At 45.0% G+C, this 17,560-nt stretch overlaps 1 pseudogene; it reads left to right on the top strand.

Annotated features, from left to right (window-relative positions):
* LOC115130787 (ATPase family gene 2 protein homolog A-like) overlaps window positions 1–17,560 on the top strand; it is a 169,311-nt pseudogene that overhangs the window by 140,509 nt on the left and 11,242 nt on the right.

The following is a 17,560-nucleotide window of genomic DNA, read 5'->3' as shown; positions in this document are numbered from 1 at the left end:
CTGATAGTTGCAGTATGGTGTGGTTCTGATAGTTGGAGCATGGTGTGGTTCTTATAGTTGGAGCATGGTGTGGTTCTGATAGTTGGAGCATGGTGAGGTTCTGATTGTTGGAGCATGGTGTGGTTCTGATAGTTGGAGTATGGCATGGTTTTGATAGTTGGAGCATGGTGAGGTTCTGATAGTTGGAGCATGGTGTGGTTCTGATAGTTGGAGCATGGTTTGGTTCTGATAGTTGGAGCATGGTGTGGTTCTTATAGTTGGAGCATGGTATAGTTCTGATAGTTGGAGCATGGTTTGGTTCTAATAGTTGGAGCATGGTGTGGTTCTTATTGTTGGAGCATGGTGTGGGTCTGATAGTTGGAGCATGGTGAGGTTCTGATAGTTGGAGCATGGTGTGGTTCTGATAGTTGGAGCATGGTGTGGTTCTTATAGTTGGAAAATGGTGTGGTTCTGATAGTTGGAGCATGGTGAGGTTCTGATTGTTGGAACATGGTGTGGTTCTGATAGTTGGAGTATGGCGTGGTTTTTATAGTTGGAGCATGGTGAGGTTCTGATAGTTGGAGCATGGTGTGGTTCTGATAGTTGGAGCATGGTTTGGTTCTGATAGTTGGAGCATGGTGTGGTTCTTATAGTTGGAGCATGGTATAGTTCTGATAGTTGGAGCATGGTTTGGTTCTAATAGTTGGAGCATGGTGTGGTTCTTATGGTTGGAGCATGGTATAGTTCTGATAGTTGGAGCATGGTGTGGTTCTTATTGTTGGAGCATGGTGTGGTTCTTATAGTTGGAGCATGGTGTGGTTCTGATAGTTGGAGCATGGTGAGGTTCTGATTGTTGGAACATGGTGTGGTTCTGATAGTTGGAGTATGGTGTGGTTCTGATAGTTGGAGTATGGCGTGGTTTTGATAGTTGGAGCATGGTGAGGTTCTGATTGTTGGAGCATGGTGTGGTTCTGATAGTTGCAGTATGGTGTGGTTCTGATAGTTGGAGCATGGTGTGGTTCTTATAGTTGGAGCATGGTGTGGTTCTGATAGTTGGAGCATGGTGTGGTTCTGATAGTTGGAGCATGGTGTGGTTCTTATAGTGGGAGCATGGTGTGGTTCTGATAGTTGGAGCATGGTGTGGTTCTGATAGTTGGAGCATGGTGAGGTTCTTATAGTTGGAGCACGGTGAGGTTCTGATTGTTGAAGCATGGTGTGGTTCTGATAGTTGGAGCATGGTGTGGTTCTGATAGTTGGAGCATGGTGTGGTTCTGATAGTTGGAGCATGGTGTGGTTCTGATAGATGGAGCATGGTGTGGTTCTGATAGTTGTAGCATGGTGTGGTTCTGATAGTTGGAGTATGGTGTGGTTCTGATAGTTGGAGCATGGTGTGGTTCTGATAGTTGGAGCATGGTGTGGTTCTGATAGTTGGAGCATGGTGTGGTTCTGATAGTTGGAGCATGGTGTGGTTCTGAAAAGTTGGAGCATGGTGCTTGTTACACCAGGATTGAGAGTTTGATTCTTGCTTTAGATGGCATATTGGCCTACTGAATTATATGTGAACTCTTGTAATGTCTTTTATTTGTGACTGTGACTTGATGTGCACTCTTCCTTCTAACTCACTTTGTAGCATTTACACACACAGTTTTAAACAAATGCATTTTCAGAATGCATTTAGTATTGACCAAAACACAATTTTTACTCTCCACAGGTATAATTCTACACCTCCAGTCCTCCGAATTAGAGCCATGTGTGCGAGAGGGTATTTTGTATACAATGACCGTGAACAAACGTAGTTGAAAGCAGGTTTGAATGAATGCGTCCAAGTATGTAGCAAGAAACATTCTGAAACTTTGATTCCCAGCATTTTTATCCGGTTACAGAGTTGTACTGGCCTTCGGAGATAGGAAGTCATCTGTCATTGGAGCATAATCACTTCTTGTGGAGGATCGCTATGCCTGGAATGATTCCTGTTGTTATCGGCAGTGTAACTTGGCTGGCGGAGAGCGGATCAGGCTTTTTTCCCACCCTGTTTTGATCAGGCGGAACTGATGTACTTTATTACGATACTGTATCCTGATTCTTCGTCTAAATTTGAAAAACATGCATAGATGTAACGTGTTGAGATGCAAAAATTTGTGATCAGTGTGAGTTTCTCGCAATAGTTTTCTCCTGAGAGCAATTTGGACTGCTGTTATAACCTCATAACTTGAATATAGGAATCTGATTCCCCAATAACTGCAGTGTTTCTGTTCTGTGATGTTTTATAAACGTTTGAGAGATGTCAGCAGGAGGTTATAGTGGATTTTGTCAGTGTCCTCTGCTCCAGCTGTTTTTATACCTCCCTACATCCCTTCATCCCTCCTTCTCTCCCCCTCCCTCCCTGTCTTTCTGCCATCAATCTAAGACTTCAGGTAGAACAATGGTGTTACGAAAGAGCCCGTCAACGCCTGCCCGACATGCCAAGCCAAGTATTTGCCTTTTGGGGTTCCGCCCCTCCCCTCCCCCCAGGATCCTTGAAAACAGGAAGTGTATCTTGTTAAGTGATGGATGGGCCCTCTGCTCTCGCTGAGAGGATCAGAAGAAAAGATGGTTCTTTGCCTCCAGGACAGTCAAATGAGTTTATTAGTCTCAAAGCCCAAAGTGGATCTGTTTGTGTGAGCGCCTGGATACTTGGGAGCTTGCATGTGCAGCTTTTTGTACGTCTGGGAATGTGTATGTGTGTGTTTTTATAGTAAAAATAGTTTGCAACTTTGCTTGTAGGAAATACCCAGATAATTCGTTTTGAGCAACATCTAGGGTTAACAAACGTAAATGGATCTCATGTTGAGCAACGCTCTCGGTTCTTCCTGGTTTGTCCTGTTAGTGTATTTGTATTCCGGAGGCCCTGTGTGTGTGTGTGTGTGTGTGTGTGTGTGTGTGTGTGTGTGTGTGTGTGTGTGTGTGTGTGTGTGTGTGTGTGTGTGTGTGTGTGTGTGTGTGTGTGTGTGTGTGTGTGTGTGTGAGGGGTCGGCAAGTTTGCGCTGGCATGCGGCCGCCACATACTTCCAGGGAGAGAAACTCAGGAAGTGTCCCTGGCACGTCCACAGTGGAGCGGAATATGCACTCCGGCGACAAACAACCACAGGCCCCGCTCCTCTGCGCCCCTCATGGGAAGGGTGATGACAAAGAAGAGAGAGCCTCTCGTGTTTTTGTTCCAGACACATGTTGTCAAGCTACTCCGTCCCCCTGCAAGCATGTCCTCCTACTCACTGTTAGCTCATAGCAGGGCAGCACCAAGTTTAAGAATCTGGATGACCCCCCCCCACCCTCGTGATACATCATTATTTTGTTATCCAGACTGTTGTGGTTACTCAGGATACCTGCATAGGTCGATTTCTCTCCATTGGCAAATGCTCCGCTTTGGGGAAGCACAGACAGATTTCAAATATGTTCATATATGTACAAATCTCTGGGCTTGAAAGTCCTTTGCATACCCAGAGCGTTTCAGCAGGGGATGTAAACAAAACGTTTAAAGGCGATGGGCTAGGCCGCTGCTTACCAGAAGGCCAGACATGAATTTCACCTCTGATGGCCATTCTGTCTGCCTGTGCTGGGCAGCCAACCGTCCCTTTATGACATCAAGGAAGGGATTCATTAGTGTTGTGGTGAGGGAGGCTATTCTGTTTGACCCTGATGATACTGTTGTGTTTAGTAACCATGTTTACATCCTGTCCAAAAATCAATATTGAGGGACTACATGCCATCCTAATCAACGAGTTCAGAGTAGGACAGCAGGCCCCTTCACCCTTTCTTTCTCTGAGAAAAAACAACAACAATATTCTTACAGTACCTCTACTGCAAGACAACGTGTTAGGACGGATATTCAGTTGAAATTCTTTCTGTTTCACATGGTAAACAATAGTTCAATTGTGCATTCATTCATCCAGTGGGGTTTTGCTATATCTTGGAAACTAGTGTATGGTGTGGACTGATTGAATATTGTCCTGAGATAGCACACAGCCTCCATTTGGAATAATAATCTTCGTGCTTGATATGAACTATCGTGTAAATCGTGTAAATCAGGCCTTGCTTCAGGGCTAGTTTACCCCATCTGCAATTAATGCATGAAACTTTTCTTCTCATGTTCCTAACAAGAGAGAAGGAGGGAAAGGGTACGAGAGAAGGATAGGTGGAAAGATGTATTGATTGATTGATTGATTGATGAAGACTAAATCTTTGAGGGGATGTTTGTCCCAGAGCAGCAGAGACAAGAACACAGACATGACTAACAGCCCATCCCCCTCTCTTCTGTTTCCCGTTTCCCAGGCTCTGATGGGGCCTAGTTCACTGGACCAGATAGTGTAAGTCCCTCTACCGGATGACCGGATAGTGTATGTCCCTCTATGATGGCACCACACAACAGGAGATCTTCACACTGCAGCTACACAGCATGCCAGTGGGCCAGGACGTGTGTCTAGATAAACTGTGACTTCAACAGAAAAGTACTTCGGAGTAGAGGTGAGACAAACCGTACCGAATATGGTTGCAACAACAAGTAGACTATAATAATAATTGTAGGGTAGAATACATAGAATATGTAGGATTTAATACACATGTTGATTTGAATCCTAATGTGAGATCCTGGTGTGTAATTGAATTTTGCGGCCAATCTCCCATTGACATCAATGCACCTGCTGGATTTGGTCTTATGTAGCAACATTTTAAGTTCTGGATAAAAGTAGAGACTCAGAGGTACAAAATGGCATATCATACACTGCATTTAAGGAAACAATGGGAAAGTAATTCTGCTTTGAAAGTTGATCAACTTCTAAACTCACTTTTGAGAAAACCGTCTTTCAATGTTTTGGTACTACTATTGGAGAGCCCTTCTTTGTCTACACCCATTTGGCATTGTTCACACCCTCTTAAGCCTTAGCCCCACCCATCTCTTTAAGGGTTGATCCAAACGTTCTGTACTAACTTGCCAGCTACTTCCAGACATCTAAGAGAGAGAGAGAACAGCTCACTGAACATTACTCGCTCTATAGCTTTATCTGTGGTTTCTCGTTCAGAGTGCACACTGGACGCTCTGTCCAATAAGTAGGGTTGTTCCGAAAGCTCTGACCTCACAACTACAGTCAAGCTCCCAAGCTAACTGGCTGACATTGGCTAGCTACTTCCAGACACATAATGAGAGAACTCCCCACTCTGACCATTTTACTCATCCTAGCAGAGCTGGTTAGGCTTTTTTCATGTTATCCAGAGCGTTGATGACTGTAACTGTGCTGCTGGCAACAATTGAATTACACTTTGTTGCCGACATTTACTGATAGCAGACATATTCAACCGATGTTGAGCGTTCAAAAATGCATCAGTTATTCTGCGCTCTGGCAAACGAGGACGAGAGTCTTTTGTTCAGAAATATAGCTAGATAGCTAGCTAGGTAAACAATGAATCCCAATGCAAGACATAACATTAGTTAGTGAGCCAGTCAGCTAACAATAGCTAGCTAGCTAACAGTACACTTTAACTTGAAATGAAAATACGTTTGTCAAAATTAGAAACGTGCAATATCTGAAAATCTTACCAGTCTACATCATGATTAGACGTGTCTGTAACTGACAATTAACCTGTCAGTCTATGTTGTTGTTTTTTGTTTGAATTGTTTACCTGTTCGCTATGCGGGACAAATGGTATTAGAGTGGAGTCTTTTGTTAAGACATGTAGCTAGCTAGCTAAACAATGGACCATAATCACAACTCATGAATCTGCAGGTAGCTAACCAACCAGGTTCTATGGCTATAACTAGTCAAGCAAATGTGTCTGAGATACGAAGAATAAGATCATACACATAACGTTAGCTAATATCTGAAAATTTTACCAGTATACATCATGGTTGGACGCATCTGTAACTGACAATTAACCTGTCAGTCTATGTCGTTGTTTTTTGTTTGAATTGTTTACGTGTTCGCTATGTGGGGGATGTGGTAAAACAAGCGGAACTACGTGACTAAGAACTGTTGTAATAGGGATTATTATCATAGCAACACACTTTTGGAGGGAAGGCAATCCCACACTGTGTTAGCTAGGTTTTTCATGTCTTCGGGTGTAGTTCGTAAAGGTTAAACTGTGTATGTTAGGTATGTGGTAACGTTATAATAATTAAGGATGAAGTGTGAATTTATGCCAGGAATAAGAAGCGTGAAGTTTTGGATTTCCTCCCTTCTGTAATAAGCAGCCAATGAGGTATTCTTCCTTTATTCATGTGTTTAATCTGATACTGTTATATATCCGGCTAAACTGTTTTTATGTATGTAAGCACTTCAGAGTTATATCAAGCTAATAAGTCACTCATAAGACAAAAAAGTTGTAGAGTGTGCTGCAACTGTATTTTCATTTACTTTATAGTTCTCACGGGAGGTGATAACTCTGACTAAAACTACAGAATAAAACCTCCAGTTAAAATCAAGGAACAGTTGTGCTCGTGGTTACCGGAGGGAGCTACAGCGTCTCCTGTCTGATGACAGGCATGGTTGCCTTAGTTTGACAATGTAATCCAGACTGGTGTTTTCTCCATCTTCTTAGCTATCATACTCGAATCCCACTGATTTCAAAACTCGTTCCTCCAGAAAGTGGAGAGCATACACATAGCGTTAGCTATCGAACCAACCAGCTAACGTTAGCTAGCTAACAGTACACTTTAACTTGACATTAGGTTTATGCGGTTTTACTACGCGATAAAAACATTTTTTAAAGCCACGTTCAATGCGATTACCTAAACATACTGACCAGCTCCAATAGACAGCCTTGTGCTATATGGTAGACCAATCCAAACTCATCTCTCGGTATGTCCAGCCCACTCATTATCTCAGCCAATCATTGCTAGTGGGAAGGTTGCTCACTTTTTCTGTGGCTAAACCAACTAGGCTCGTAAGTTAATAATTGTATTACTATTTACAGATGGCATACAAGTTTGATATTAAGGCACATGAAAGTTCACATGTTCGAGAGGGCATTTCTGCCCAAAAAATGCATTTTGATAAAAAAAAATATGTTTTACGTTCAAATAGCTCTCCTGTGAAGACATGACTTGCGACATACGCCTCGTTTCCTGAATCGGGTCACATATGCAGATCTCAAGTTAGGATTTAACCCATTGTAATTAGTATTGAAAATGTTAAAATAAAGTCCAGGAAAAACTCTACCATTTGGTCATAGTTGGCTGCAACAATGTTTTTTATTGGATAACAAGGTGTAACCAAATGATTGAGCAATTGAGTCTAGACTGAATTGATTCCTTCAAGTGAGATTGATCGAAAGCATGCTACGGGATTCACGGTTGGCCACCCTGGCAAAACCCGGACAGTCAAAAGAAGGATCGGCGATCTCAATGCGGAGACCTGGAAAGTCAAGTTCAACATGGAAAATAAAATATCTCTCAGCTCTCTCTCTCTCAGCTGTGTCTCTCTCAGCTCTCTATCAAATCTATGATGATGCAGATAGATAATAATAGGAAAAATATTAATACTCAATGAGTAGTAACAATTAACAGGACACTACAGTAAGAAATAGTGAGAAAGACACAGGCAGCAATGTTATTGCTCTGGATGGCCGTTCCACTGGCTGTCCCTATGGGTGTGGCAAGAAGCTACATATTTTGCAGCTAATATGGCACAAAGGGGTTTTTCTCCCAATAGATACTGGATTTTCTCCTTTGTTGTTTTGGTTTCAAAATGATTGTTTTTCAATTTTGGGAAAGAAAATTGCCCGTAAGTCTGTATAGTTCTTGCATAGTGTAATTCTCTCTCTCTCAGCTCTCTCTCTCTTCTCATTGTTATGGTCTTAAACTCACCTTTTAATCGTTACAGGAAATACGAGAGAGGTGGCCAGCTTTCGCAAGGAGATGTTATTCGCCTTCTGTTGTGTCAGTATAATGTCTGTGCTATGTCAAAGCCCTCGTGATCTCATGGCCGGCGGACTCACAGCGGGTGCACAAATACTCCATTGTGTGACAAACTTGTCCCTTGGCATTGGGCTGGGATGTGAATCACGTTGTCTTGACAGAGAAACAGCGCGGTGCGGTTGAAGCCCTGACAAGCTCTATGTGGCGAGATATTTTTCATGATTTTGGTGGTTTAATGATGACACTTTACAGCCTTCAGGGGCTAGAAAATAGGGCTGCAAGTCTGCATGGGTTTAATGAAGAGGATTTGTCAATACTGTGTCTGACCTTTCAGCCACTAACTTCTCTCTGGCTTTTCTAAGGGAGATCTGATCAGAGGGAAAGAGGTTTCGAGGGATTTGCTTGTCTACATGAACTTTTGGGGATTTGATATTGTGAAAACATTTACCCCCTCCCTACCTATCTCCCTACATCCCTCCCTATCTCCCCCTACCTCCCTCCTCCCACCCTACCTCCTTCCTCCCACCCTACCTCCCTCCCTCCTCCCACCCTACCTCCCTCCTCCCTCCCTACCGCCCTCCCTCCCTCCCACCCTACCTACCTCCTTCCTCCCACCCTACCTACCTCCTTCGCTCCCACCCTACCTCCCTCCTTCCTCCCACCCTACCTCCTTCCCTCCCTCCCTCCCTCCTCCCCACCCTACCTCCCACCCTACCTCCCTCCCTACCTCCCTCCTTTCTTTCTTTCTTTCTTTCTTTCTTTCTTTCTTTCTTTCTTTCTTTCTTTCTTTCTTTCTTTCTTTCTTTCCTTCCTTCCTTCCTTCCTTCCTTCCTTCCTTCCTTCCTTCCTTCCATAAACCCTCCACCCAAAAGCCGCTTAGAGCAGGCATACACCTGGAGAAGGTCTGCGCTGGAAACCGACTCCTTTTACATCGGGGTGTGTGGGATAGAGCTTTCTCCGACCAGTGGAACGCTTGCTATCTCTGTTGCCGTTCACTCTCTGTAACCCACAAAAAAAGAAAATCTTTCTGTGAGAGATACACACTTAGTTGTTTCCAGGGCTTTTGTAGTACCTGTATGTCAGGGCATATTCCGAAGCCATTTTCATGCCCCTCAAGGCTCCAACTTATAAATAAGCCTGATAAACAGTCATATATACACAGTAAGATATAGCAATTGGTTGAAACAGCTTGTAAATAGCTCTTGTGGTCCAGTGTCTCTTGGTGGCCATAAGGTGGGATGTATAGGTGGAATGGAGTGCTTAAAGACATCTAGTCTATACAATACTGTATTATAGCTCTCCTGAGGGTATGTGAATACTCCTGGCCCGGTCATTAAAGTCTGCTGGAGTGCTATGCGTCTGTCTGAAATGCTGCTGAGCGGAGGGTATTTATCTTGGCAAGGCTGCATTTCTGCAGAGGGCGGTGAGGCGTGCCATGGTGGATGGGCATCGGTCGTGTATCAAGCCCACGCTTCCAGGGAGCAAGCTCGATGAGGAGCCCTCGTAAATCGTCCAGGCTCTTATTGAAATTGGAGGCCGGTCTGCCGAGTCAGATTTCTCTCTCTCTCTCTCTCTCTCTCTCTCTCTCTCTCTCTCTCTCTCTTCAGTACAACTGAAGTACTAGAAAGGAACCCTTGAGAAAATGAGCATGGACATTACTTAACAGTGAGTCTCACATTAGTAATCAGACTTTGTGAGGAGAGAATATGATTTTGGCTTACACTTTACATTAAGTTGCAACAGTGTCATTAAATTAATGTAAAGTGTTGTCTAAGTCCCTGTTTCATCCCTAGTCTCTTGAAATGCTTAGGGTTGAATGGATTGGGAGAGTGACAGACTGGTAGGTCTGGGGTCAGATGACTCCTCAGTCATGGCGGTTGGTCTGTCTATCTGCAGCACTGATTTTAATTGCATTTGTAGGAATTGAGACTTGTTCAGGGGAGCTGCAGTTGTGTCATCTCCGAGCCAGAAGCTTCCACTTCCACCCAGCAGGTTCCTGCCCCGAGTGACATCTGGTTTCCGCAAGTTTACACCCCACCACCCCTGTCTATCACCACTGCTCTTGCCTCCCCCACCCACCTTCAGCCGTCCAACGAAGTAACATTGGTTGGATACCGTAGTTGCATTGTGTTGTCATAAATAGGGTTTGCTGCTAGTGCAGAGGGAAGGGTGACGCGTCTTTTTTTTTAATGATCAAGCCCTGACAGGAAAGACCTGAGGATTTATGTACCCCATCACAGGTTCCGAGTCAGAGAGAGGCCAGCTCCTCCAGCCAAGTGGAAACCTGTTGGCCCATTAGCTTTCATAGAGCAGGCGTCTTTACTAGCAGTCAACATTGTTTTCACTGTTAGCCTGCAGAGGGATGCACAGGGTGCCCGTCAAAAAGGAGTCTGGAAACTTAGTTTTACTTGTAAATGGGGAGAGGTGCATTGTGGGGACATCATTTAGGGTTTCATTGTGCTTGATTAAATGGATTTCATGTATATGGAAGTTAATTTCTCCAAGAAATCTCTTGCTGTCAAAATATCCACCCCCATGTGTTGTATTCAGACAAAATGTAAAGATTGCTTGACATAACCAGCCAACCAAAACCAATGTTTGGCTCCGAAATATCAAAAGGCCTCGTATACTCTTTCAATCTGTAGGTGAAAAGTATTTGAAATAATAACATTGAGATGATATGGAGGGGGAGGAAGAAAAGCACAAAACCACCATGTTCTTTTTTTTCTGAGCAGGAAGACAAATGGCTTCCTTTTAAGACCTGTTGTGGTTGTTCCTCTGGCCATGTTCCCCGCCAAAGATTTATGACCCCATATTTGTTGTTGCAAAGAGTGTTATCACCTTGGACACCCAGCAAAAATGCATCAACACAGCTGTTGCTATTTGAATAACAGTAAGATTCAATGTTAAGACTCAATGACGCAAGTGTACGTCTGGCCTACATCAGGCAAATGTGGTGGTTGTTCGAGGCCAAAATATAGGTGAGAGCTGTAAATCTGTGAGCTTGTTTTAAATGAACAGTATAATTTTGCCATAGTGAGCCACAATTGTTTTTACATTTTCTGACCATAGGAAAAATAGTACTGTATGTCAGATTTGCAATTGTCTCTGGAAGGAATAGCCGTTTACCTCACTAATTGTCTCTGGAAAGAATAACCATTTACATCACCAATTGTCTCTTGAAGGGATAGCTGTTTAAACACCTCACTAATTGTCTCTGGAAGGAATAGCCGTTTATCTCACTAATTGTCTCTGGAAGGAATTTACCTCATTAACTTTTCTTTATCCTTTTCAAGTGAGAAGCATTTCAGAGTCCTAGCTGTCAAAATGAGAGATGTATGAAAAGGAAAGACTTCCAGCTCTCCCTTTTTGCATTTACATTTTTTATGTGACCTTTATTTAACTAGGCAAGTAAGTTAAGAACAAATTCTTATTTTCAATGACGGCCTAGGAACAGTGGGTTAACTGCCTTGTTCAAGGGCAGAATGACAGGTTTTTACCTTGTCTTCTCTGGGATTCAATCTTGCAACCTTTCGGTTACTAGTCCAACGCTCTAACCACTAGGCTACCAGCCGCCCCATATAAAGACCTTGCTGTGGTCTCGGTCCAAGTACACGTGTGGAGCAAATTGAATTTTTCCTGGGAAATATGAACCACTCATGTGTACCCATTGTAGTGTTTCTCTTGGCTTGGAGTAGAGGCAGGAGGGAGGGAGGGTGAGCGAGAGGGAGAGAGAGGGTGGTTTACTCCCCCAGCATTAAGGAACCAGTGAAAAAACATCCTAGGACCCTTTGCCTGGAAGAGGAGAAAAGAGAGATTGAGAAAGAGAGAAAAAAAGGAAAGAGAACCAACAACAAAGAACTCCAGGAACTAGTAAATAAGGTTATAGGGTTGGTTCCCGGATCTTCATCTCCTAACCCTGGCCTTAGGCACCATAGGCTGCTGTCAGGAGGAGGTGTGCCTGTTTTGGGGGCCCACATGGTCCTTCAGGACAGGGGTATGCAGTTAAACACTGCACTGAGGGCCCTTTTGTTAAACAAGCAGCCAAACAGGAAGGCCAGTCTCTCGTTTAACACCTTGCAAACGACTGTGGATTGGCCACTCCTTTGTCTTGCGGCGTCATTTCCCTCTCCACCTTGAACTCTAGCTATATGGATGTATGTATGGTGCAACTGTAAACCAGTAGCCCACTGTTTGGGGGGAGGGTTCCCTTGGCACTTTGTTTAGGTGTGTATATTAGGTGTGTATATATTGGGATTGCACCATTCCCCCTATTCCTAGACAAAACCACAACCAATGTCAACCAATATCAAGGTTTCTGTGACTCCGGTGCATCATCCTGAGGTTTGTGCCACACATTGGTAGTATACGTTACCGATGTTGCCCATACAACTTAAAGCAATTTTAGAACAGAGGAGGGGCACAGATGTCTTGAACCTTGCTTACCTTGTGAGCATGACTGTACACACATATGAGCACACACTCACACACACTCAGAGTAGTGCTCGAGAATACACACACACACACACAGAGCGATAGAAAGCGGTCTCCGGGTTGCTCCAGTGCGGGCATGTTTAGTAAATATGCCATCTCTTCCTTCCCAGGGCTGGGAAGAATGTGCCGCTTTCATTCGCCTGATTAACGGGCGAGGACAAATATGCCCTTTAAAAGCGAGGCCTCGTTTTCCCTCTAACATGCCACGGCTGCCTCATCCCAGAGTCGCGACACAGGTGCTATCCCACACGGACCTTTCCAAAACAGCAGGGAGGTGAGGAGGGGGGTGAACCTTCTGAAAGAGTTTCGTCATCTCAACTGATTGGTCCGCATCATGGGTTAGCTATGACGGCATTTGTATCGGTTCTGGATAAGCACAGTTGTTCTTAATGTGGTCCACAGAAGCCCAGTTACCACTGATTTGAAAGTTACTCTGGGGGGCGATAGAGAGAGAAACTAACACTGTCTTGTCTTGGCAACGTTAGCACTCGCAGTTGAAACGAGCACACGTCCCACCTTTCACCCATGTTTTTAATGGAATCTGAATTCCTTGACTCAATCACTGCATGCCAAGAGACCCTACCCATTCTCTTTATGGTCATGTGTGATGTTTCCATTCCCCCACATGACTTCAAAACCCCCCAACACACACCCACTCCCCGCCGTTCTCCTCCCCCCTATCCTCAACTTAACCAGCTGCCCCCCTCTTGTCTTGTCATCTTAAATAGGTTTCACATGGGGCTGTGGTCAGGCCTTATTTCTCTTGGCAGTCTGCTGTCACTGCAGACACTTCCTCTTTGCCTTCTTGGAGGATGAAACATTTTATTTCTGGTCTGTGCTCGGGCCGTTTGATTTCTATAGTATTTAAAGTCGGATGCAGTGGGGCCTATATTTTCTTAAAGTCAATATTTTTGGTGTTGGCCTAAGAACGTCTTCAAGAGCCAATATCATCACTGGCACTAGATGTCAGCCTGATTAGAAGACACACACAGGCAAAGTGTGTGTCCCTGCGTGGGGCTGGTGTTGGCGTAATGCAGAGTGCCAGGGAGCTTAGCCCAGCGCTGTTCCTGTAAATGTAGCCGTTTGTGTGGGCAGACTGGATGCAGGCTGCTGAGGACACAGGGAAGGATTGATAGTAAACACCCCGTCTGGGCTCGTGGATCTGCTGCAGGAGAAGGTAGCCACCCAAAAAGTCCCTCATTAAGGCTTTTTGATACTGCGACTGAGTGGCTTTGTTGAAGTAGGAAGCGGCGGCATACTAGGTGGATTTGGCTTGAGCCCTTTGGTATGCGCTGACAGTTAGCTAGCGCAATTGTTAACTTTTTCATCCGATCTTGATTTTTTTTTTGAGCACCCTTATTGACCGAAACTAAAATGGAAAATAGAATATGTTACGGAGAGAAAAAGAGAGAGTTTTGTCGTTCAACTGACACTTGACAAATATGAGAATCTGTGAAGATACATTTATATGTATCGGAACAGACAGAATCCCAGTGAATAAACTGTATTAGTGTGTGTGTGTGTGTGTGTGTGTGTGTGTGTGTGTGTGTGTGTGTGTGTGTGTGTGTGTGTGTGTGTGTGTGTGTGTCCGGGGGGAGGGTCTGAAGGTCTGTGAGTGTGTATTGAGTGTTAGGCAGGTGTGACTTCCATTACAAGGCAGGGAATGGGATGGGCACAGCACACACAGGCAACAGCCAGTGGAGGAAGTGGTTACAGGAGCATGTCCAGAGGGAACTGATGTTTCTGGGGCTCGCGTTGTGGCCCTCTATTGACTCCGAGCATGGGAAGCAAGAAGCTGGAGGGAAAATGTCTGTGCACGTGCCAGTGCTCATCTCATGGCGTTAAACAGCTCCTCACAACAGCACAGAGGGCCTCTCTAGCCGCACTGGGCTGGAAAGACCAAGCTTAGCCCTCTGCCATTTAAGCTGGAGTTTTGGGAGCAACGAAAAAAAGCAGTGGAACCAGTGGAAACAAGGATGTGGTCGGAGTTCAGCCAGGCAATTGTGTGTCTATCAGTTGTCCAGTGTAGATCACTGTGGGCTAGGCTGCTCTAATGACATCTTATTTCACCACATTGACTGACAGGGAAGCTCTGGAACACTCCATAAGGAGAAGAGCTTTATGGGTGGTATTCAAACATGGCTGCTGAGAGTGTGTATGTGCATGAGTGTGTGGCATTCATAAGATGCGTGTTGCATTCGAAAGGTGGGTGTTGCATTCATAAGGTGTGTGCTGTGAGGCCACGGCTACTCAAAAAAAATATCTTTAATCAGAAATTAATATGTGTATGGAAACCCAGATTCATATTAACTGGGCCTCCCGGGTGGCGCAGTGGTTAAGGGCACTGTACTGCTGTGCCATCAGAGACTCTGGGTTCGCGCCCAGGCTCTGTCGTAACCGGCCGCGACCGGGAGGTCCATGGGGCGATACACAATTGGCCTGGTCCGGGATAGGGAGGGCTTGGTCGGTAGGGATGTCCTTGTCTCATTGTGCACCAGCGACTCCTGTGGCGGGCCGGGTGCAGTGCGCGCTAACCAAGGTTGCCAGGTGCACGGTGTTTCCTCCGACACATTGGTGCGGCTGGCTTCCGGGTTGGATGCGCGCTGTGTTAAGAAGCAGTGCGACTAGGTTGGGTTGTGTATCGGAGGACGTATGACTTTCAACCTTCGTCTCTCCCGAGCCCGTACGGGAGTTGTAGCGATGAGACAAGATAGTAGCTACTAACAATTGGACACCACGAAATTGGGGAGAAAAAGCGGTAAAAGAAAAAGAAAAAAGAAAGTGATATTAACATAATTGTTGAACAAGAACTTGTGATTGGACAGATACATTTTTTAAGCTAGATTTTAGAACTAATGCCCGGGCTTACTCTGTATCAACTACTCTTTACAGTTGACGTTTTTGATAGAACTGGTTCTAAGTTGTAATAAATCTGAGCTTTACACCTCAGCAAAGTGAAACACTGCTGTTTTCTTCATTTAGTTTAACTCTATGATGACTGTTGCTGCAGCCAGGTCTCCAAAACTACTGGCCCACATCTCCAGCTAACGGCTGTTGCAATGCATCAGTTTAGTCCCTCCATATATTTAAGTGATTGCTGACATAATTTATGAAGGGAATGAAAGATAAAGTCTGCATTGCAATAAAACCCTTGATCCGTAATTTAGCCTGGGCTGCCACAGTGACGGCCCCCTTCATTTCATTTCTGTGCATTTGCAGTTTTTTCGCCCCTCTCTCTCAAGCAGGGGGCCCATCTTTAGGAGGTTGTGTTGGCTCGGGGCCTGGAATGCCTTCACGTTTCCAAACAAACTGCCTTTTGCTTAACCTGCTTTCCTTTGTGGCTTTTCGAATCGAAGGTAAACACACAAAAAACACTGGTGTATTCAGCAGCGTGCTGTATAAAGACCCCTCCTAAATGAGAAAGATGAATATGTCAGTCGGCAATTGTTATATCAGTGATTCTACAGAAGTGGTCATAAAAAACTACACTGCTCAAAAAAATAAAGGGAACACTTAAACAACACAATGTAACTCCAAGTCAATCACACTTCTGTGAAATTAAACTGTCCACTTAGGAAGCAACACTGATTGACAATAAATTTCACATGCTGTTGTGCAAATGGAATAGACAACAGGTGGAAATTATAGGCAATTAGCAAGACACCCCCAATAAAGGAGTGGTTCTGCAGGTGGAAACCACAGACCACTTCTCAGTTCCTATGCTTCCTGGCTGATGTTTCGGTCACTTTTGAATGCTGGCGGTGCTTTCACTCTAGTGGTAACATGAGACGGAGTCTACAACCCACACAAGTGGCTCAGGTAGTGCAGCTCATCCAGGATGGCACATCAATGTGAGCTGTGACAAGAAGGTTTGCTGTGTCTGTCAGCGTAGTGTCCAGAGCATTGAGGCGCTACCAGGAGACGTGGAGGAGGCCGTAGGAGGGCAACAACCCAGCAGCAGGACCGCTACCTCTGCCTTTGTGCAAGGAGGAGCAGGAGGAGCACTGCCAGAGCCCTGCAAAATGACCTCCAGCAGGCCACAAATGTGCATGTGTCTGCTCAAACGGTCAGAAACAGACTCCATGAGGGTGGTATGAGGGCCCGACGGTGGGGGTTGTGCTTACAGCCCAACACCGTGCAGGACGTTTGGCATTTGCCAGAGAACATCAAGATTGGCAAATTCGCCACTGGCGCCCTGTGCTCTTCACAGATGAAAGCAGGTTCACACTGAACACGTGACAGACGTGACAGAGTCTGGAGACGCCGTGGAGAACGTTCTGCTGCCTGCAACATCCTCCAGCATGACCGGTTTGGCGGTGGGTCAGTCATGGTGTGGGGTGGCATTTCTTTGGGGGGCCGCACAGCCCTCCATGTGCTCGCCAGAGGTAGCCTGACTGCCATTAGGTACCGAGATGAGATCCTCAGACCCCTTGTGAGACCATATGCTGGTGCGGTTGGCCCTGGGTTCCTCCTAATGCAAGACAATGCTACACCTCATGTGGCTGGAGTGTGTCAGCAGTTCCTGCAAGAGGAAGGCATTGATGCTAAGGGCTGGCCCGCCCGTTCCCCAGACCTGAATCCAATTGAGCACATCTGGGACATCATGTCTCGCACCATCCACCAACGCCACGTTGCACCACAGACTGTCCAGGAGTTGGCGGATGCTTTAGTCCAGGTCTGGGAGGAGATCCCTCAGGAGACCATCCGCCACCTCATCAGGAGCATGCCCAGGCGTTTGTAGGGAGGTCATACAGGCACATGGAGGCCACACACACTACTGAGCCTCATTTTGACTTGTTTTAAGGACATTACATCAAAGTTGGATCAGCCTGTAGTGTGGTTTTCCACTTTAATTTTGAGTGTGACTCCAAATCCAGAGCTCCATGGGTTGATACATTTTATTTCCATTGATAATTTTTGTGTGATTTTGTTGTCAGCACATTCAACTATGTAAAGAAAAAGTATTTAATAAGAATATTTCATTCATTCAGATCTAGGATGTGTTATTTTAGTGTTCCCTTCATTTTTTTGAGCAGTGTATTTAAGAAACAGTTAAGTCTCCAAATTTAGGACATTTATTTACATTATGATTTTACCTTTGTCATTTAGCAGACACTCTTATCCAGAGCAATTATGTGCTCAAGGCACATAGACATATTTTTTTCACCTACTTGGTTTGGAGATTTGAACCTGCAACCTTTT

Source organism: Oncorhynchus nerka, linkage group LG6, assembly GCF_034236695.1.
Source record: "Oncorhynchus nerka isolate Pitt River linkage group LG6, Oner_Uvic_2.0, whole genome shotgun sequence".
Lineage (NCBI taxonomy): Eukaryota > Metazoa > Chordata > Actinopteri > Salmoniformes > Salmonidae > Oncorhynchus > Oncorhynchus nerka.
Note: the sequence above shows the minus strand (reverse complement) of the source record. Positions and strands in the feature narration are given on the sequence as shown.